At 36.4% G+C, this 23,351-nt stretch overlaps 1 pseudogene; it reads left to right on the forward strand.

The window, feature by feature from the left end:
• The first annotated feature begins 16,497 nt into the window (after positions 1 to 16,497).
• Positions 16,498 to 18,079, forward strand: LOC100447664 (T-complex protein 1 subunit zeta-like; annotated as a pseudogene).
• Positions 18,080 to 23,351: the final 5,272 nt, after the last annotated feature.

The following is a 23,351-nucleotide window of genomic DNA, read 5'->3' on the forward strand; positions in this document are numbered from 1 at the left end:
AAAATAATGGATTGTAAAATCATGTTTTGGCCAGAGTTCAGCGAAGAAAGTTAGGAACTGGCTACCAACATCACAAGAAACATACTATATATAAAGGTATTGGTGTATTGAGATAGCTTATATTATTATTGTAGGTAAAGGTCATCTAGGGGAATCATATGCCTGCATTTCGGTTCTCTTTTGAGGTACTTACCCTGGGCAATAGGAAGCATGAGAAGGGTTACAGAGATCCACTTCCTTGGGCAGGAACAGGTTTACAGCCATGATAGACACTCACTGTGAGGAACGTCAGGTGGTGTGCGTATGTGTATGTGTGTAGGGGAGGTTGATACTTGAAATAAACCTCCTGAACCATGCTAAGAAGTCCAAAGTATGATAACAGGTGTGGATTTATCTAGATGACATTGGAGTAACACCACAGTGTTTTAAGCAGGGAAATTACATGATCACATTTATATTTTATAACTATAGTAAAGCTTCCATGTGTAGAATAAACTGGAGGAAAGCATACTGAAAGGATGAAGACCATCTAGAAACATATTCAAAAGTCTAGGCAAATGATGATGATATGCCTAGCCTAGTAGGATTATGGATATTGAAATTGGCTGTATTCTAGAGATATTAAGGATAGAGAAACAACAAGACTTGGAAATAGCTTGGGTATGTCCGTGATGATAAACAACAATTTGGAAAATATGGTCTTGTTTCAAATCTTACTGTGAACACATGCAGCTATTTGCCTGTGGATTTGTGTTTTTCTGACTGTAGGAGCATATTGGGTCTACACTCAGGGAAAACTAGAAGTGCAATAGTTACTGCCCCAGAAACAACTCTCAACAAATGACATAAAGGAAGTGACAGATCAGTACTTCACTTTCCTCTCACTCGATAATATACCCATAAACTCTGTCCCACTAGAGTTCTAGGGTTCCCCAGAAAGACTTAGCTCCAGTTACCAATAGTGGTACATGACTTCAAAATGCCCCCTGCACTAGAATTCTTCCATTTCCTATTTTACTTCTCCACTCCCTCCCTACTCCCCTACCAGCATTTCTTGGGAAAACTTGAATATTTCTCTTAGTGTCTGTTTTGGATAAAAACAAATGATGAAAACTTTCACTAGAAAGGGATGATATTGGGATGGAAGTGAAGAATTCACATTTGGGAAAGATGAGATCAAGATACTCTATTCAGGTTGTTGTAGTTTAGCCCTTAGGGTCTTTCTGGTGTCATGTTAGCAGACTGCTTCCAGAAGCCTAGTTTCTGAAGCTTTGAGTTAAGTATTGGCCGTCTTTTGCTAATAGTCTTTTTAGACATCTAATTTGTTCTTCCACGAGTGGTGGATTTGTTTTTGATTATGTCCCATCTGTTGAATGAAATTTAATTGTATTATACAAATTGCATTAAAGAGTGTTTTTGATATCACGTTTAGCTTCTTATTTCATTTAGCTAAGGTAAAATATGGTACTATAACCTGAACTATGTTCCTCAAAATTCATAAATGGAAGCCTTGACTGCCAATGTGACTGTAGTTGGAGACAGGTCCTTTAGAGAGGTAATTAAAATTGAGTGAGGTCACAAGGGTGGGGCCCTAATCTGATAGAACTGATGTCCTTAGAAAAAGAGGAAGAGACACCAGGGCTCTCTCTTTTTCTTAGTTCTGACAAAGGGAAAAGGCCTCGTGAGAACACAGCAAGAAGTCTGCTAGCCACAAGCTAGGAAGAGTTCCCTTACCAGGAACAGAATCAGCTGGAGTCTTGACTGGAATGTCTACCCTTCAGAACAGTGAGAAAATAAAGTTCATATTAAGACACCCAGTCTGTGGTGTTTTGTAATGGTACCTTGAGCTAATATGTATGGGTACATTAATGTTTAAATGAATGTCTTTACTATTTCCAAACTTCAGTATTTTCCTTACTACATTTTAATTTTCTTTTTTCATAATGTTCTTTCTTAAAAGAATGAATTTTGGACCCAGACCATCTGTTACTTTGGTCAAATTCCTTAACTTTGAGTCAATTTTCTCAGATGTCTGAAGATGATGATACTAATATTTGCTTCCCTGTCAGATGGCTGTCTTCACAATAAGCACATTAATTATAATAAAGGCTGGAAATAAAATTTTTTTTACTATTGCTGTATGTTTTCAATATTCTTCAATATCTTACATGAATTTTTTAAAAAATTAAATTGAACCTTTCTATTCCTGTCTTATTTTTCAGACATAGCTTTTTCCTGTCTTCCGTTCCACTCCTTCTCTAGAATTTCTTCTTGCCACACACTTCTTTCCCCTGGGTAGACAGAGCCTCACAAGCTCATCCTTATTTTTCCTCACAAAGCGTTGTCAAACAGACCATCCATTGAGATTCCTACTGGATCAATTGACAATTGATTCAATTTGGTCACTAGGCAACATATTTTAGGAAAAGAATGTTGTGAATGCTGTTTTTGCATTTATTTTCCAGGATTAAAAGCTTCTTCAAATAATGTGCTTTGTTCTAGGATCCATGAAAGCTTAAAATAGCACTCACACCATCTGCACTTGCTTGCCCTTTATGCCATAAATTCCTTCTAAACATATACATCCATGTCAAGTTGGCATTGATATAGGATGCAGATTTATGTGTTTAGAAGTAAGTCAAGAAAGAAAGAACATTTGGAAAGACTATCAAGAAAGATGGGTTGTCAGAAAAAATAAATAAAAAAGAAAAAAGATAGGAAAACTAATGAATGCTAAAACACCCTACAACAGTTTATCAGTGTGAGTTAGCTCTTCATATTCTTGTAGTCCGTTCTAGAATTGGGACCTTCTTTTCAGGCTCTTTTTCGACAATGGCCACTGGAGGGCATTGCCAGCCAGCAGTGAGGGAGGTTTATAGCAAGTCCTTAACAGGGAGAGTTAAGGTATAAAGGTCAGATGTGGCAATAGCGTCAGACAGCAATAGGGCAAACATTAAAAACTACAACTACGTGTCTCAGAGCAAGATTTTGCTGGCACTTAGACTGAGGTCTAAGAAAGAGTTGTTGAAATACGGTGGGTGTTTGCCCTAGATTTTATTTTCCCTTCTCACTGTTAACATTGATGTTGTCATTTATTTACAGCTTTATGGTTGCATGGGCCTCATATCATTTGATCAGTATGTTCTCTAACAGCTTGGTCTAAATTGAGTTTCTGAAAATTTGAACCTGTTAATGAAGATGGCTGATCTCCATGAAAAGATGGCATAAGCAGGTCTCTTCAAAATGGGAAAAGGTCCTCTAGGAAAGCAAAATATTGCTTTAACATTTGAACATACCTGCAAATTTCTTATTAAGCTGATTTATAGTATGACACATCAATAAGGTACTTGAGGCTTGATTCACTAGACTGATATGCCACCCAACTGGACAGTCATTTAGCTTATTCACCACCTCTACTCAGGGGGCCAGTGATGCTTCCTCTGATCACCTTGAAACGGTGCCCATGTGAAAGCCCAGCACCATGTTACATTTCCATTCTACCTTCTCTTCTTATTCCTTGGAATATTCAAGTCAATATTCTTCAAATTTGAAGTCTATGGGAAAGGGTGGTATTTTTAAATTCTAATTTGTTTTAGTGTGCATATGTGTGGTTTGCTCATGTAGACGGCTTTGCCGTTTAACCTCAATTCTTGGCAAGCAGTGTTAAGTGACTGGTTTTACACTTGGTATGACTGAATGGGTACTGAGACTCAGCTTGCCTGAATTACAAAGGCCATCAAGATGTTCTAACCTCATGTTTCTGGAGAAGTTTTCAATTTGCTTTTAGCACTATACCCTACTGGATTGCCTCTGACATCAATGACTACTTCTTGTCAGTTTCCTTTACTTCCCTCTCTGGCTTTGGAACAGGAGCATGCCCAGAGATCAGACATTGCATCTATTTTCTTCTGGGTCTTCCTCACTTTCATGGTGATATCCTCCAGCCTCATGACTTTTAAAACCACCTATAGGCCAATGACTCCCAAATTTTATATCTCCACTCTGCATCTCTCCCATATACTCCAAATTCCAATTTCTGAATGCCTACAACTCTACTTGAGTGTCTGATAGATGTCTCAAACTTAATATGTTCAAAACCAAACTTGATCTTTCTTCTACAGCTTAGTTTTCCCTTCTCAGTTTATAGCAGCTTGTAGTTTTCTGTGTGAAAAGGGCTATGTAAACCAAAATAAAATTCTGAGCCCCTAACAGACTAAATGGACTCCTCTCTTCACCAAAGGGATCCCAAAGAAACCTGAGCAACTAATTCAGGGCATGAATGGAAGGTGTGGGAGGGGATCAGACGTGCTTCATTAAACCTTTCTCCCGTTGGAATTTGGGCACAACCGACCAGCATTAATAATAAAACAGAGCTCTTAAGACTGACAAAACTGGCTCTTTATAGCAATAAGATACCAAATACCAACATGACTCTAGTATAGTGTCACAGGACAGATAGCAGGCTCTGAAGGAAATCATAGCGTTTTACCCCAAAATATATTTGTTTGACATATTTTGAAATGGCCCTGCAAAGCTATCTCTTGTGGGGAAAATTTGCATTCTGTAGAAAATCTTTTTCCCTTACTAGATCTTTTCTGGAGAGGAAAGTCTGATACCATTTAAGGTCTGATCAGAGATATTTACTATCTATTATCTTTGAAGCCTGCTACCAGAACTTCATCTATATGACAAGAACCATGGCTTCCCTTAAGAATTTTTTAATGCTGACTTCAAATTCTTTAGGCAGTGCCTAACTCTTTCAACCAAATCCACTCATGACCTGGAAGCCCCCACTTTGAGAAGTCATGCCTTTCTGGGCCAAACCAATGTTTGCCTTAAGTGTACCCTTTTATGTCTTTGCCTATAACTTCTGTCCACCTAAAAGGTATAAAACCAAGGGTATACCACTCAACCCTGAGGCACATGTTCTCAGGACTTCCTGAGGCTATGTCATGGGATATGGTCTTTAACCTTCACAAACTAAACCTTTAAATTGACTTAGACTGGTCACAGATACTTTTTTGGGTTACAGCTAGAATCATCCTTGACTCTTCTCTCTCATACCTACATCAAATTCATAATCCGATCTATAATTAAATCCAGAATCGACAATGCTCACCACTTAATTGGGCTTTAAATGTCATCCTTTCTCTCAGATTATGGCAATAGTCTCCTTGCCTCTACTGTCAACTCCCCTAACAACGTGGCAGAGGTACTACGTAGATTATAAACCTTTTTCACTATGCACATATAAGCAGGACAGGCCAGACAGGTTTTATTGGGAGAAACACACATGTTAGGGGGGAGATACTAAGGACACAGATGGGGAACACTGTGATGGAAATGCGAAAGGTGAAATTTAGTTGAGATTGAAAAGGAATCTAGTTGTTGAAAGAGGGATGAATGTCATCAAATAGGAAAAATCTGAATGACTTAAGGAAAATATTTATTGCTTGCATAGATAGAGATATTTACAGCTTACAAAGTGTTTTCAAGTATTACTATTTCACTCAGTCTTCACCCTTTTGTACTAATGTAAGTAGAAAGAGATAAAAAAAAAAAACTGGGTCTCTAGAAGGTTAAGGGATTTTTTTCGAGGTCAGGAAGTGTGAAATTGAGCCTTAAGTCACAGGAATTTCTTACTACACCTAGAACTAGTGGTAAGTTTTCCACTGGCCCATGGCAAAATAAGAAAAATAGGAACAATGAAGTAAATTTTTCATAAAGCTAGAAGTATTTCACTCAAAGAGGTATTCTTTATTTTGAGATTATATTCTCCTCAATCTTTGATGTCATAATGTTCCTTATTTTAAAACAATAATTAAGATTATTTATAAATGTCTTAATTGGGCAAAATAAAAATGAGATCTTAAATTTAAAAAGCATAACTATCTATCTATGCAAAATCTGGGAACTACTGACCTACACTCATGTCTCAAGTAAGAAAACTTGAGAACCAGATTGCATTCTCATAACATGTTTTCTTCTAGTCAGTACCTGGGCTTTTGAAAGTGTCTTTTTTTATATCTATTTAAAGCAAAGGAATAATTCTAAAGCAAGAAGGACTAAATGGGAACTTTCTGTATGTGTGCTTCATGTGTGATCTTCCTTTCTGGCTCCCTGCTTCCGTTTAGGAATTGAGACTATAAAAATTTAACTGTAAAAAAAAAGTATTATTTTATTAGATGAACAGTATTATTCACGTCGCTAAAAAGCTCAAAGGAAAAGATGATTACATTTTAGAAGGTTGTCTCTGTTCCTATTAAATTATTGCTAAGTATATGTATTTTTCTACCTCTTTTTCCTAAATTCTACTGAAATGATGTAATAGATACAAAAATACATCCACAGCAGTGTGAGTACTTGGACAAAAATACCACCATTTTATCAGAGCAGTGAAAAGTTTCTGAACAATAAATAGCACATTCATTTATTTTTTCAACAACTATTTACTGAGGATGTATTATGCCATTCCAGGCATATAATATAAATGCCCATTTGTTAAAAAGAAATATGTCAGATTATGATAAATGCAATGTAAATAATAGATAAGTTCATGTGATAGAAAAATGACTTGGTGGCTGCTCTAATCTGGGTAGTTACGGAGGAGCTCTTTGAGAAACTGATCTCTTAATCTACAGGTAAATAAGAAGGAACTAGCTGTTTAGATATCAGAAAGAAAACTTTCCTGAGAGACAGAAAAGCAGTGCAAGGGCTTAAAATGTTTGGGGATCTAAAAGAATGCTAGTGGGGTGATGGTAAAGAGTAGGTCATAGGGGGAAGAAGGACCTAGATTATGTGAGTTGTTAAAAGCCAGACAAAGAGTTTATATTTTATTGTAAATAAGATGAGAAGCAACTGGAGAAATGTAAGCAGGAGAGTGGTATGGTGTGATACGTCATTTTAAAAGACAGTTTTGATTAATTTTTGGAAAGTGAAGGTGGTATATAAATTTGGATGATTTGGCTGTAATTATGGAAAAGGTGATTTACAGTCTATATAAAAGTGTTAAAACTACAATAACTAATAACAAATCCATAAATAGGAATCTCGAGGGTCGTTTATTCAGTGACAGCAATAACATTAAAAACTAGAGCCTTTTAACCTTTTCACTCTGACATCTTTGGTGTCTTGGCTTTGTCCCCATTGTTGCAAGATAGCTGCAGTAGTTTCAGATTTTAAATGCAGACATGGCAACACCCATAGGTATAAGCTTCCCAATAGACCTTCACTCTGACCAGCCTTTTCTTTATAGCCACAAAGAGTTATGATTTACATGTACAGATTTATCTTTACAGCAATACAAATGTAAATTGGAGTGAAAAATTCTTCATTGGCCAATATTTGCCAATTAGGATTTCAAATATGAATAACTAGGAAAGCTGTACAGTGAAAAAAGCAAATAATTAAACTCTAAGTCTTAAGTTAGGAACCAGAAGAACAGTAGATATAATTATTGTCATTTAAATTTTTTCGAGGATACCACATTCATAAAAATGATCAGACTGTTTTGAAAAGAAAAATAAGACTTCAAAAATAAAAATACAAATGCAGAAACAAAAAACGGATGGGCTAAAATAGCAGAATGAACACAGCTGAATACTAAATTTCTAAACTAGAAGGCAGAGCCAGTCAAAAAAAAAGTGGTTATTTTTGCAACCCACAGAAATACAGAATTTCAGTATATTTTAAAAAGTGAAAAATAATAGAGATCAGATTTGTTGACTATAATGTGATGATAGTAAGAAATTAATAGCAAAAGGATAGATAGATGAAGACAATCCACTTGGAAAATATAAAAAGAAGACAATTAAAAAGCAAAAATTTGGATAAAGAGGGATTGAAAACTACAATTATACGCAATTACATGGCGTGCCAGCTATGCTGGCTATATCTCTGAGACATGTTGATTATTTGCTGAACATACAATAGCAGCATATATGAAAATATGTAAGATTAGGCCAATGCAATATTTAGAAGAAATTTTGTTGCCGTAAATACATTAATTAAAAAATAAAAATGATTGAAAGTAAATCAACTATGCATTCAACTTGAGAAAAAGAGAGACAAAATATACCTAAAGATAAGGTGGAAGTTACTGAGCTAAGAAGCACGAGAACATGTTCATGGGGCCAGGACTGAATGAGGCTTACTTTGTTATTAAATCTTTCTCACTGAAGTGTCACCTTACATCTTTCTCTGTGCTGCAAGACCCTTTTATGCCATAAAAACTTTGTTTTTGAAAGCAACACTTAGCTAAATTTGTCCAGAAATATTGTGAATAGTAATGAAAAGGTAGGTAAGAGTGGGGTAAAATAGAAGCAAATATTTCATCCATAGATGAATGATCACTAGGGAATAAATGTCTACTCAAAACGTACTGTGGGCTCAGAGATGAAGTGTGAGTTGGTCCTATAGACGCCTCACCTATGGTACTTGGCCAGAAAATGAAGGTGGGAATGAATCATACTTAGTGTGAAAACCGATAGAAAATGACAAGAAGCTTGAGATGTCTCATTTCAGGAGTATTACGGTCAGAGCCATCTCATGATACCTAAATATAGCTTATTTTAGAATGCTTACCAATAACAACTTGTTTTTCTTTTTTTAAGACAGGGTCTTACTCTGTCACCCAGGCTAGAGTACAGTAGTGTGATCACAGGTCATTGCAACCTCAACCTCCTGGGCTCAAGCAATCCTCCCGCTTCAGTCTCTCAAGTAGGTTGGCCTACAGGCATGTGCCACCATACCTGGCAATTTTTTTGCTTTTCATTTTTTGTAGAGATGTGGTCTCACTATGTTGCCTAGGCTGATCTCAACGTCTTGGAAGATTCTTAAGTGATCTTCCTGCCTCAGCCTCCCGAAGTCCTGGGATTCCTACCATGAGCCACTATGCCTAGCTGCAACTTAAGTTTTATAGTACTTATTCATAGTTCTTATTGTTTATAGAATATTATCATTCTTTTTGGACTAGGAATTGGTTCCTGTATGGAAGTTACTATGAAACAAAATTGTGTTCAAAGTAAAGAAAAACATTCTAAAATCTAAATTACGAGGTGGTAAGGTGGCTTCCTTGGTAGTTGAGAATTTTTCTGTCTCTCAAAACATTAAATAATGTCGAGCAGATTGCTTATAGGAAATGCCAGAGAGGAAAGTTATTTATTGAGTGGGATGGGGAAAGGGGTGACCCCAAATTCCCTTTACATCCTGACATTTTAGGATTTGGTTTTCTGGTGTACCCCACTTACTATAGATATATCAGAGGAGTCTTCTACTAATTAGCTTCCAAATAATTCTGTCTAAGCATAGAAAATAGTTCATCTTGTATATTTTCTAGTCATTCCTAGCCCTTTCAAAGATTCTACAGTTTTAATCAAAAAGAAGTAATGTACATTGCTATGGTTTGAGTTTGTCATCTGTGAAACTCACGTTGAAACTTATTCCCCAATGTACCAGTATTAAGAGGTGGGGCCTTTAAGAGGTTATTAAGTCGTGTGCTCTCTGCCTTCATGAATAGATCAATCCATTCATGGATTAATGAATTGATGGGTTATTACAAGAGTGTGTCTGTTATAAAAGCCCATTTCGCAAACTTGGCTCCTCACCATGTGATGCCCTGCATTGTTTTGGAACGCTGCAGAGTCCCCACCAGCAAGAAGCCCTTCACCAGATGCACTTCCTTGCCTTTGGACTTCCCAGCCTCAGAACTGTATGAAATAAATTCCTTTCCTTTACAAATTACCCAGTCTCAGGTATTCAGTTTAGCAACAGAAAATGGACTAAAACAGCATGCCTTTTTTCAAATATGGTTGTTCCATATATTCTGGACTTTCCAGCAATAGCATTAAATGGTGCTGTACATTTTGAAGCTGGAACTTCTTTTAAGATATTCCGCTCAGGTTCTGACAATAAATACAACATAATCCTACTCATATTATTCCTGCCTCATCACCAGTGCTTTAAGGGTACCAGGTATGAGTGATGTTGCTTTGACTATTATGGCAAATCCAGCACAATAGATCACGTTAACATGGTGACACTATAGGATCGTTTACATAAAAACAGTTAACATTTGTTGAATATTTTCTACCTACCAGGCATTATTCTAAGTACTTTACATTTGTTGGCTCATATAATCTTCAAAACAGCACTGTGATGTTGATGCCAATTTTATCTTAATTTTACTGGTGGTAAAATTGAGGCAAAGAGAAGTTAATATACTCAAAAATCACAAAAACAAGTCAGAGAGAGAGAGAGCTCAGATTTAAACTCAGAAAGTTTAAATTCCAATCACATGCTCTTTTTTATCATTTCAACTTTAGATGATGTAGTCTATACCAGGGAGAAAAAAGATTTCAAGAAAAGGAGAGGAAAATAACAAGGTGCAGTGAGATGGAGTGGAGAGAATATTGCACTTGTAGTCAAGACTTTGTATTTCTAGTTTTGACATGCCTCTGTTTAATTTTTAGTGGACCATTTAATGGCTGATCCTCATCTATAAAATGGAAATTGACTGCATGCTTCTTGATTTAATACTCTTTCTTTGTCTCATTCTAGACCTGTCACAAATCACCTTCACATGAATGATCTCATCTAAGTCTGACAGAAATTTTCCAAGAAACTTGAGGTTCAAAATAGTGGAGGCTCCCACCTCCACTGTCCCACCCACTTCGTTGCACAGATGGTAAGGATCTTCGGACTCCAAAGGCAATGTCTCTTCCTCCTATATTCTGCTGCCCTATTTTATGTATATGAAAGCATTTTTTAAACTGTAAAATAACTTTCATAACTAAAGTGGCATGTAAAGGTGGATTGGTAAGGCTTTCAGCAGAAGAAGGTTGCAAACAAAGAATAATTTTGGAATTTATTTGGAGGAGCCAGACTAGTTTACATGAAAACCACATGCATTCTTAATTTATTTTGTTTAAATCCCAGAATAAATGCTAAACTGATGGAAGAATATGCTCCTTCTCTGTGCTCCTGTGAATTCTTTATTTTGTAGCACAAAATGATAAATGTTTGAACAGCTGCAGTTATAAAGTTCAGAAATCATACAACACACATACACACAAACACACACACAAGCACACACTTTTTTTCTGTCCAGGATTGTGGATTGGAACTGTGCCACAGAAAAGAATCCATGGGTGACAAATATATTTTCATTCATTATGCTGAATCCCTTGCATGGCATAACTTTCTCTGTGGGAGGTTTACCTCAAGAATGGCAAAAAAAAAGAAAAAATGTGAACAAACCAGCTTTCTTGATTTATTGTCTTGGAATAGTTTCTGAGATATTGTTCTCCTTCGGGTACAAGCTAAATATTTTTGCAACAATTGAGGATTAATGGGAAGGAGTTGATAGGTGGAGACAGCTCGGTCTTAGTCATTGTACAAATCTTTAGTTTTCATTTTATCTTTGTATACTTAAGCAGCATGAATAGAAGGGGTTGTTATTTCTTATTTAACTTATTTTAAGCACATGTGCTGTAAATATATACGGTTATGCAGGTAAGCCTGTGTGTCTATTTAATTCGTATGCAGTCATTGTAAACTCTTTTATTGGTTATATATTTGAAATTTGAGAACTCAGTTCTTGGTGTTCTGGGAAGTACATGAAAACTTAGAGTGGGCTGAACTTCCTTGTTGTCTGCTGAAAATGAATGAATGGGCCTGAATCTGCTCCTTGCTATTTTCTGAGATATATGTAAATCATATAATATCATATGGGATGGAATTAAGAGAATCATAGAATGTCAGATTTGGAAGAGACCTTAGAGCACATTATCACAACTTTATTGGTCAGGGAAACAGAGCCACTGTGGGTATTATGTGAATAAGGGATTTAATATAAAAACTAGACCTCATCCAATATTATAAGAACTGAAAAAGTGAAGGTCTAGAGGGGAGTTGGAAACGCCAAGAAAACGTCACTAGTCATTCAGCCTTTAGGCACTGGTGTGAGTGGGCAAACAGGAGCTTTCATGGAAATCCAAGAAATTTAAGGACTACATAAAATTTGAACAATTGTACTTGTGATATATTGAAACTTCACTATGTATCAGGCACTATGCTAAGCATCACACATCTTGCGTCTCTTTTTCTTACTGATTTTAAAATTATTTTTCAATTATTTATATATAAATAAATATGGAAATCTATACATAGAAAAATTGAGTGGGAAACACCAAAGACTCTGTAAGAAAAGCCACATTGTCGTCAGAACAAGGATCCTAGTAGAAAATAGTTTAGGTAGAGTCTTTAGATCATAGCATATTTTTCAGCTTCCTTTTGAAGTTATAAGAATTTCTTTTAGAGAATTAAATGGGAAAGGTAGTGAATGAGCCGAGGGAGATATAGAAAGCTCCACAGTCTGGCATCTGACAGGTCTATAAAATGAGCTGAATACTGGATATCTGGCATGAATATGGTTCGAGAATGGGATGGTTTGATTTGTTTTTTCTTCTAGGCTCACCATGACCAACTTCCAGCTCTCAGAAAATTTCAGTATGGTAGAGTGAATGTCCTCAGCTGACAACAGTGCCTAGAAGCAAGAGTGGGGACTTCATCAGCATATGGTCCAGGTTGATAGTAACCTTAGCCAGGTATCCCAGAGCTGAAGGATTCTTAGTAGTAATAGCCATTAGCATATCTGTTTCTTGGGTCACACTGCTTAATCTAACTGGTTGCTCTTTACATCTGTTCAATTGTCATCTGGAATTGCCCTTCAGCATGACCCTGAGGATTCCCGTTACTTGTCTCCTGTGTTAGATCCGCTAGATCCTGTATTGAAGTGAAAGGCAAAATCAGAAGCTTTTTTTGAGCAATGGTTCATGAACTTTACGTTGTGAACTAAACTAAAATGTTTTCATTATATTATCAGATTTAATTTTTAATTAGTCTAGATTAAAATTTTAGGTTTTTCATTATTTAGCTTAAAATTTCGAAGGTATTGCTCAAGCATTGTTTTTTTGAAAACTGCAGAGACACTTTGAATCCCAATCTTACATATGATATCTAATTTTATTTTCTCTTCCCTGGAATGCTGTAAGATTTTTCTCTTTGCATCCTATGTTCTTGTATTTGCTCAATTTGGATGTGTTTTATTCCAGTTATATCAGTTAGTATTTATATACTATATACTATATTTATTTATATTTTATAAATAATTTCCTTTTCTTTCTTTTTTTGTTCTATTTCCAGAGGTCCTCTCACTTACATGTGGGACCTCCTGAACTCATTCTGTAGTTTTTAATATTTTTTCCCATGTTCTATTTTCTCAACTTGCTGTTCTCTTTTCATCATTTCCTAAACCTGTTTTTTTTTTTTTTCCAAATTTTCTGTTGAGTTCCTCACCTCTACTATTACATGTTTTTGTACTTTGTTTTTGTTATAGCACTTCTCGTTTCATGGCTGGCTGAAATGTTTTTCTTATTTCTCTGAAGATTAAAATTATAGTTTTACTAAGTTCTTTCTGTTTTCCTTTCACACAAGCTCTGTTCCTTCCAAGTTGTTTTTTATTCTGTTTATTTCTGTCTATATCTTTTACATTAGAGGTGACATTCAGATATTTGTCCATCCTTGGCAGTTGTCATTTCCTCTTTTTTTTTTTTTTTTTTTGAGATGGAGTCTCACTCTGTCACCAAGCTGGAGTGCAGTGGTGTGATCTTGGCTCACTGCAACCTCCACCTCCTGGTTCAAGTGATTCTTTTGCCTCAGCCTCCCGAGTAGCTGGGACTACAGGCATGAACCACCATGGCCAGCTAATGTTTGTATTTTTAGCAGAGACGGGGTTTCACCATGTTGGTCAAGATTGTCTCGATCTCTTGACCTCATGATCCACATGCCTTGGCCTCCCAAACTGCTGGGATTACAAGTGTGAGCCACCTCTCCCAGCCCATTTCCTCTAATGAATCAGATCCAAAAGTGGATTAAATTCTCTGAGTGCTTGCCTTGGCTTGTTACCTGTAAGGAGACTTGCTTGAATTCTTGATATGATGTTAGTCTTTCTCCTTAGACTGGTAAGGTTGAAAGAAAAGTCTCTTCCAATATTGTCCTTGTATATTTGTGTCTTAAAACATCTCTTTAGTGGTTTTAAATGTGTGTGTGTGTGTATGTTTGTGTGTGTGTGTGTGTGTTTAAGGGAGAAGTGTGATAAAAGGGCTTTTAATTTTTTTGGAAACTAGGATGTCCCTATTGTCTTACTAAGCCTCACAGCAAATAACAAATTAAGATGGGGGAGACTAGTGGGAAGTGTTTTCTTTTCCTCATGGAAATGAGTTTAAAGGGTTTTATGACTTGTCCATGTTCTCACAACTGTTGAGTGGATAAATAAGAATCTGAATGTGGGGAAGGTGGATTTTATAGACACTGACTAAAGATGTGTGCCCTGGGGACAAAATAAAGCCTATATAATAGCTTCTCTGACAGTTTGTGAGGATCTGACAGTTTTTGGTCTATATAAATGAAGAAGGAATCAATAAAAGAGGTATATCAAATTATATAATCAAGTAAGCAATATTACTTGATTATATAATTTTTGAATAAAGATTTTAGTCTCTTTAACCAGAGAAGCTTGTTCGAAATCTGTTAGTTCTACGTCAAAAATTAACTTCAAGTCTGTGCATTCCTCTCCAACTCCACTGCTACCTTTCTAGTCTTCAAATAATCACTAGTATTCTTTTGGCTTATCACAATAAACCTCCTACCTGACGATCTCACCTCCATTCTTCATCTCTTCTTACAAATAATGCATATGGAACTGAGAAGAGTCTTTTCTAAAATTTATATCATCCCCTTTCCTGGCTTAAAATGTTTTAAAGTTTTTCTATAACAGTAAAAGGTAAAATATAATTCCTCAGAATGGTCCATAAGTCCTGAATAGGCTGATGTTTATCCACTTTTTCAACATCAGCTTTTGCTTCACTCACTATGTTCCAATCATAATCGTTTTATTTCACTTGAAAAAGTGCTGGGAGATTTCCTATTTTAAGGATTTTGCTTACACTATTCTCTCTGCCTGGGATGCTCTTCCTACTACTGCCAATTGATTGACACTTCATAATTATTCTTCAGAACTTATCTTAAATTCTTTTTTTAAGAGTCTGGCATAATCTACTCCCTGGGTGAATTATATTCTTTGTTTCTTTTAATGTTTCAGATTATCTACATGTAATAGCTAAACTATCAGAAAAGAATCTAGAGAATCTGAAAAGTCATTCTTTTCATTGTGTGTGTTTGTACTTTTCCAATCACAATGTCAGAAGCATGTTATCAGATGAGAATGTGCTTTTAATTTGCAAAGTAAGGTTTTAAGAACCCACTTTGTGTGAGAGAGTGAAGTGTGCTGAAACAGCACTGGGGGCTTGGGCTTTGCTGCAAAGTTAAGGAGTCACCACAACCAAATTAAATTGCTTCCATGGACTTCATTTCCTCTATCTCTGAGGTACAAAGATTGGATGGAGACAATTCCTATAGACTTTTCTGGCTTACTATTCCAATGGTGCTCTATGCTAAAACTTGGCTTTCAAATGATTTTCCAATACAGGTATACCTTAGGGATATTAGCAATTCAGTTCCAGACCACCGCAATAAAGTGAGCCACACAAAAATTTGGGTTTTCTCATGCATATAAACATTATGTTTATGATATACTATAGTCTATTAAGTGTGCAATAGCGTTATGTCAACAAAACAATGTACATACACCTTATATAAAAATACTCTTGCTGAAAAATGCTAACCATCACCTGGATCTTCAGCAGGTCCTAATCTTTTTGTTGGTGTAGGATCTTACGTCGATGTGAATGGTTGCTGACTGATCAGAGTGCTCGTTGCTGAAGGTTGGGGAGGCCGTGAGGATTTCTTAAAATAAAACAATAATGAAGTTTGTTCCATTGATTGACTCAAGAACATTCTTGTCACAAAAGATTTCTCTGTAGTGTGTGATGCTGTAAAACTTCTCTCAAAATTGAAGTTAGTCCTCCAAACCTTGCCACTGCTTTATCAACCAAGTTTATGTAATATTCTAAATCTTTTGCTGTCTATTTACAGCATGTCCACCAGGAGTAGATTCCATCTTTAAAAAACAAAACACTCTTTTTGGCTCATTCATAAGAAGAAATTCTTCACCCATTCAAGTTCTATCATGAACTTGCAGCAATAGAGTCACATCTTCGGAGTAGATTTAGCATAATTCTTATGGACCCTAGGATTTTCAGAATGGCAAATGAGATTTGGCTTCAACTTAAAGTTACCATCTGCATTGGCCCCTAACAAGAGAGTCAGCTTATCCTTGGAAGCTTTGAAACTAGGAATTGACTTCTGCTCTTTATGAAAGTTCTAGATGGCGTCTTCTCCCAACATGAGGTTGTTTTAAGTACACTAAAAATCTGCAGAAGACACGGATAGTGGGAGCCACTATCTGGGTCTTCTACAGCCTATGCTGGCTCTGGGATCTCAGCACAGGTCTTTTGCTCTTCCTCCTCTTGAGCAGCCATGGCTGCCAGGAAGACCCAGAACCCCAAGGCTGAGGTGGCCCAAGGGCAGGTGGTTTTGGTGCTTAACATCAGTGTGGTGCAGGGGCTACAGGACATACTGAGGACCAACCTGGGACCCAAGGGCACCATGAGGACGCCTGTTTCTGGTGCTGGACACATCAAGCTTACTAAAGACAGCCATGTGCCACTTCACAAAATGCAAATTAACGAAATGCAAATACTATTAAATGCATTCTTAGTAGCAAAAGTAGCAACAGCTCAGGATGATATAACCAGTGATGGTATGACTTACAATGTCCGAATAATTAGAGGGCTACTGAAACAGGCCAACCTCTACATTTCTGAAGGCCTTCATCCCAGAATAATCACTGAAGGATTTGAGGTTGCAAAGGTAAGGGCCCTTCAGTTCTTGGAACAAGTCAAAGTAAGGAGAGAGATGCACATAGAAACACTTAAGAGATGTGGCCAGAACATCTCTTCATACTAAAGTTCATGCTGAACTAGCAGACATCTTAACACAGGCTGTAGTGGACTCCATTTTGGCCATTAAAAAACAAGATAAACCTATTGATCTCCTCATATTTGAGATCATGGAGATGAAACATAAACCTGAAACTGATACAAACTTAATTAGAGGCCGTTTTGGACCATGGAGCACGGCATCCTGATATGAAGAAAAGGGTGGAAGACACATACTCAAGTGTAGTTTGTCATTAGAATAAGAAAGAAGTGAATTCTGGTCTTTTTATTTACAAGAGTGAGGAGGAGAGAGAAAAAATCATAAAATCAGAAAGTTCATTGAACATATAGTTAAAAAATAGTAGAACTGAAAAGGAAAATCTGTGGTGATTCAGATAAAGGATTTGTTGTGATTATCAAAAGGGAATTGGTCTCTTTTCCTTAGATGCTTTTGCAAAAGAAGGCATAGTAGCTCTACACAGAGTGAAAAGTAGAAATATGGAGAGGCTGACTCTTGCTTATGGCAGGGTAGCTCTGATTTATTTTGTTGACCTAAAGCCTGGCTGCTTGAGACTTGCAGTTCTTGTGCATGAGTATACATTGAGAGAAGAGAAGTTCACCTTTATTGAGAAATGTAACAATCCTCACTCTTTCACATTATTGATCAAAGGACCAAATAAGCACACACTCTCAAATCAAAGAAGCCATCAGAGATGGCTTGAGGGCTGTCAGAAGAGCTATTAATGATGGCTGTGTAGTTCCAGGTGCTGGTGCCGTGGAAGTGGCCAATGGCAGAAGACCAGTGTAAAGGGCAGTGAACAGCTTGGAGTTCAAGCATTTACTGATGCATTTCTCAATTATTCTCCAGGTTCTTGCTCAGAATTCTGATTTTGACCTTCAAGAATGTTAGTTGAAATTCAAGCAGAATATTCAGAATCAGTCAGCTTGTGGATGTGGACCTCAACATAGGTGAGCCAATGGTAGCAGCAGAAATAGGAGTATGGGATAACTATTGTGTAAAGAAACAGCTTCTTCACTCCTGCACTGTGATTGCCACCAACATTCTCTTGGTTGACAAGATCATGCAAGATATTTATAGAATGTCGTCTCTGAAAGGTTAAGTTGAAGCTTCCCTGTATCTGAGTCTTGAGACTCTGCAAAGTGATCCTGAGGAATATAGCTGTGGAATTTTTGTCCAAGCTTCAAATGGTTTTCAAAGGAATTTTCTTTTCCCATATGAAAAAAGGAGAGAACACTGGTACCTAGTGAAATTTTGAAGTTCTGAAATTACAATTGCAGTATTTTTTTAATGGCACTGAAGTAAAAACACATAAAGCAGATCCATGTGTGTCTTTTACCCAGTGAGCGGGATGTTTTGCTTCAGCTGCAGTGACATAAAATTCCATGTTAGAAAAGCATATGTTAAAATAAAATAAAAAAAAATTAAAAAAAAAAAGAAAAGCATATGTTATCTACCTTATTAAATATTTCTTGAAAAATGAATTTTAATGGTTTAATAATTTCTTATGAAGATGTTTGTTAAATTTTCCAACAGTGTCCTATTATCAAGTATTTAGGTTTAAAAAAATTTTGTGCTAATATAAATAACACTTACGTAATTTAAGATTTTGAAAGCATCCCTGTTAGTATAAATTTCTATTTGTAAACTTACTGGATCAGTTGGACTTTTCCTGCGTTTGATATAGCTTTGCTACAATACTCCCCCCAAAATGTTAAGCTGTAGTAAATGGGAAGAAGAATAAACTAGAGGCAAGGGAGTTGAGAGAGCTGCAAGGGACTAGTGGCAAAAATAGAAGAGGCAGAGGTAAAAAGATGATGGAGGGCATGGTGACTAAGGGCTAGGGTTACTGGGTGAAATACGAGATTAATAGCTGACCATATTTTCAAGCCTCTGAACTTTTTGCTTGTGCAACATATCCATCCCAAACCCTTTAGTGCCATATTTTTCTCACTCAAATTACTGTTCTCTCCTACATATTTCCACAAGATTGTTTATATACAGTTGGTCTATTTCTGTAGTCCTTGAAGATGAAATTGAGTGATACTAAGCTGTGTGTTTTGAGGGCTTAGCAGTTATCTGCGATGAATGCGTAATAAATACAAAGTTGAAACCTCAAAACAAAAAATAAAATGTGTTGTTTAGTATGTAGCCACCTTTACCAGCTATCTCAGCGAGATCTTTTGGATAACTTGCTGCAACTTCTATATCAGCACTTGCTGCCTCACCTTGCACTTTCATGTTATGAAAATGACTTCTTTGCTTAAATCTCATGAACCAAACTTTTTCCAGCTTCTGACTTTTCTTCTTTAGCCTCCTCACCTCAGTTTATAGTATCTTATGGATCGCAGTATGGTCTTGCTCTGGATTAGGCTTTGGTTTAGGGGAATGTTGTGACTTCTTTGATCCTCTATCCAGACCTCTCTTTCTCCATACCAGCTATAAGGCAGATTTACTTTTTTATTTGTGTGTTCACTAGAATGGCACTTTTAATAGCCTTCAGTAATTTTTCGTTTGCAATCATGATTTGGCTAACCGTTTGGAACAAGAGACCTAGCTTTGGGCCTATTTCAGCTTTCAACGTGTCTTCCCCTCACGTAATCGTTTCTATTTTTTGATTGAAAGTGGGAGGCATGTGACTCTTCCATTCATGTGAACACTTAGAGGCCATTTTAGGGTTATTATTTGGCTCTATTTTATTTGATTTTTTTTAAAATTTATTTATTTTTGAGGCGGAGTCTCACTCTATCACCCAGGCTGGAGTGCAGTGGCGTGATCTTGGCTCCCTGCAACTTCCACCTACCAGGTTCAAGCAATTCTCCTGCCTCAGCCTCCTGAGTAGCTGGGACCATACCAAGCTAATTTTTGTATTTTTAATAGAGACACGGTTTTGCCACGTTGGCCAGGCTGCTCTCAAACTCCTGACCTCAAGTGATCCGCCCGCCTCGGCCCCCCAAAGTGATGGGATTACAGGCATGAGCCACAGTGCCCGGCCTGGCTCAATTTTAATATTGGGACATCTCAGGGAATAGGGAAGCTGAAGTGAAAGGAAAGAGATCAGAAAATGGCCAGTTGGTGGAGCAGTCAGAACACACACAGCATTTATTGATTACTTCAGTCTTATATGGGTGTGGTTCACGGTGCCCCAAAACAAAAACACCAAAGATCACTGATCACAGATGACTGTAATAGATATCATGATTATGAAAAAGTTTGATGTATTGCTAGAGTCACCAATATGTGACACAGAAACAAAAAATTCAACACCTGCTGTTGGAAGAATGGCGCTGATGCACAGATAGCCTTGTTCCACACAGAGTTGTTACAAACTTTCAATTTGTAAAAAACACAGCATCTGCCAAGCACAATAAAGTGAAACGAAATAAAACAAGATGTGCCTCTTCTGCCAAAAACTGGAAAATTTTTCAGAAATTTAAAGTGAATCTTAAAATGTATACTTTTTTATTTTTGTTAATAAAAACTTCCTTGAGTAGGCTCAGATTTGTCGTCATAAGAATATTTTTGTTTTGATTTCATTCCAACATTGAAATTAAACTGTTTCCTAAGAATACCAGCTGCCATGAGGGATTCGTGATCTGAAAGTACCACAGAAAGCAAAGAACAGAAAACGAAAACATGGTGATTAAATGTCCATTGGATGAGTCATATAATGGTTATCCTGAAAGAACCTGAAAATGAAACATCTCTAAAACTATGAGAAGCAAAAAAAAGTGCTGTCTAAATATACACTTGCCAGTAAATGCGTTTAAGGGCAGACTTCAGCATGGGCATGAACCAATATTAAATTAATAACCACAAAAGAAGCTCTATTGATTAGCCTATTGCCTCACCTGTAATGCCAATACTTAAATCTGAATGCAAACACTAGTGAACAGGATTAGGTTGTACTTTACAGTGATTGACAGCACTACGGGAAGTCAGATGCCAATATTTTCTCATTCTAATATGTTAAGAACTTTTTCCCTCCCAGCATCACCATGGAAAGCTATCCTCCAGGAAAATCAGATGGATCTAGATCCATCACATTTTAACTACAACTGTAGTTATAGTTAAACAGTGATTTAATATTTTACAAAATCTAAAAGATGTTGACTACTAATAATATGTTACTAATTATATTTTTTGGAGAAATCTCACTGTTGAAACTAGGACTAAACCAACTTATAAGAACTTAAGAAAGACATGCCAAATAACACTAATAAGCATGAGTCTTTTTCCACAGATTCTTTTTTTTTTTTTTTTTTACGCAGTTCTCTCTAAAGGACACTTGTTGGATAGTAGATGGAGGTTGTATGGCATTGACCTCAAAGGTTAATGATGTATCTTTAAATATTCATTACACAAGTTTAACAATTGCTTACACAGTGAAATATTTTAGAGTTTTCAACGGGCTTTCACTTTGACTGCTGATTATATTGTGAAGGATTGAATAATGTACAAAGTGTCTCAAGTGTATTTTTTCCTTCACAGTATAATCCTGACATGTTTAAATATGCTATAAAAGTGTATTGGATGAATTAATGAATTTGGTCCACACAACAAAGTATGTTAGGCATACATAGAAGAATTATTATACAATTTTACATATCTAGAAACAGTTTTAGTGATTTGCTACGATGTCTTAACTATAGATAAAAGCCTGAGAAGGAGTAAAGAAGTGAAATAGCCAATAAAAATCTATAGACATGGAAATTTTCAAAGAACACATACATTTATTTCAACACTGTTATTATACTTATCAGAAATGATCAACAGAATATAGTAGACAAATGGAAGCCTCAAATCAGGATTCATGTTTTTTCAGTTTTTAGATTTTACTGTTTGTACCCTGTGATGTAACTTAGTTTGTTGTTTGTTTGTTTGTTTGTTTTTATCCACAGGGGCCAACATCACTAACTTTTTTTGGTGTTCTCTTTGAGGATTTATCTTTATCTTTTAAGGGTTAAGGAAGATAATATTTGAATCTTTCTTAAACCCTTTTATGTCTTAAGTAAAGTAACATTTCCGCTGAGTCTTAAAAGATAAATGGGTTTCAATGCCAGTTTTAAAATTGGGTGAAGAGTGTTTCAAGTCTAGAAAACCATGTGAGCAAAGCCCTGAAGTGAGACACTTCTGAGGATATGTAGGGAAAATAAGTTTGGTAGATTCATGAAATACATGAAAAGGAAAGGGTTCATGTGTGAGGATTACATTATGAAGCACCTTGGATACCAAACAGTGCACTTTGTCCCATGAACAGTAGGAAGCTATAGATGGTTATTTAGCAGAAGAGTTGCAGTGTAGGTCACTGTTTTCTTTTTAATAATAATGAGTTCATAGCCATATCTCTGCTATAGTGTGATCACTCTGGTGATAATGACAGAAAAGGAGGGTGTGTGTGTGTGTGTGTGTGTGTGTGTGTGTGTGTTGGAAGACAGGACTAGAGTAAGAAACTGGGGTAGGATTACCATCTGAAAGGCGCTATTTCAATAGTCCAATTAAAATGGAAAACGTACCTACTACTTGCTAACTTGCTAGGTGTATAAACTAGGGCAAGTTACTTCCCTCTAAGCCTTGTTTTCCTCGTTTGAATCCTATAGAATTGTCGCTATAATTAAGTGAGAAATTGTATATACTACAATTATTAACACAATGTCAGATATATCACGGGTACTTAATAGGTATTTATAATTATTATATCAAGCCAATTAAAATATGTTGTTTTGGGAGAGGAGGACTTTAAAATTACTTATCATTATTGTGTATTTATTTTCATTGACAAATAAAAAATGTATGTATTTATGTGGTAAAATGTGATGTTTTGATATTTGCACACAGTGTGGAATGATTATGTTAATTAGCTTGACTTCAAGCTAATTAACATGTTCCTCACCTCACGTAATTTTTTTTTGTGTGTGATGAGAACATTTAAAATCTTTCTTAGCATTTCAAATATACAGTACATTATAATTACAGTCACCATGCTATATGATAGTTCTCCAGAATTTATTCTTCTGATGAATATGTTTCAGTAAAATATTTTTGTCTTTTCTCAATAAAACTTTCTTTCATAGCTGGGACATCCTATTTGACAAAGATAACAAGGCACATCCACACCGTCTTTCCTACAACTATCCTCTTGGCCACTCTCAGCTAAGAAAGCTTGGCTAAGGGGCCTATAACAGTGAGGTCATATTGTCACCGGGAGCTTCCGCTATTCTGCACCATACAACCAGAAAGACAGCAAACCTATGAAAGAACACTCTGCCATGCTTGAGAAGCCAAGCATGAGCTCTGCATATTTGTTCTCCTCCCAGAGTGAGTCAACCATGATGTTCACCCATTGCGGAGTGTTTGCTAGACACTTGGCTTTC

This window comes from Pongo abelii, chromosome 2 (assembly GCF_028885655.2).
Source record: "Pongo abelii isolate AG06213 chromosome 2, NHGRI_mPonAbe1-v2.0_pri, whole genome shotgun sequence".
Lineage (NCBI taxonomy): Eukaryota > Metazoa > Chordata > Mammalia > Primates > Hominidae > Pongo > Pongo abelii.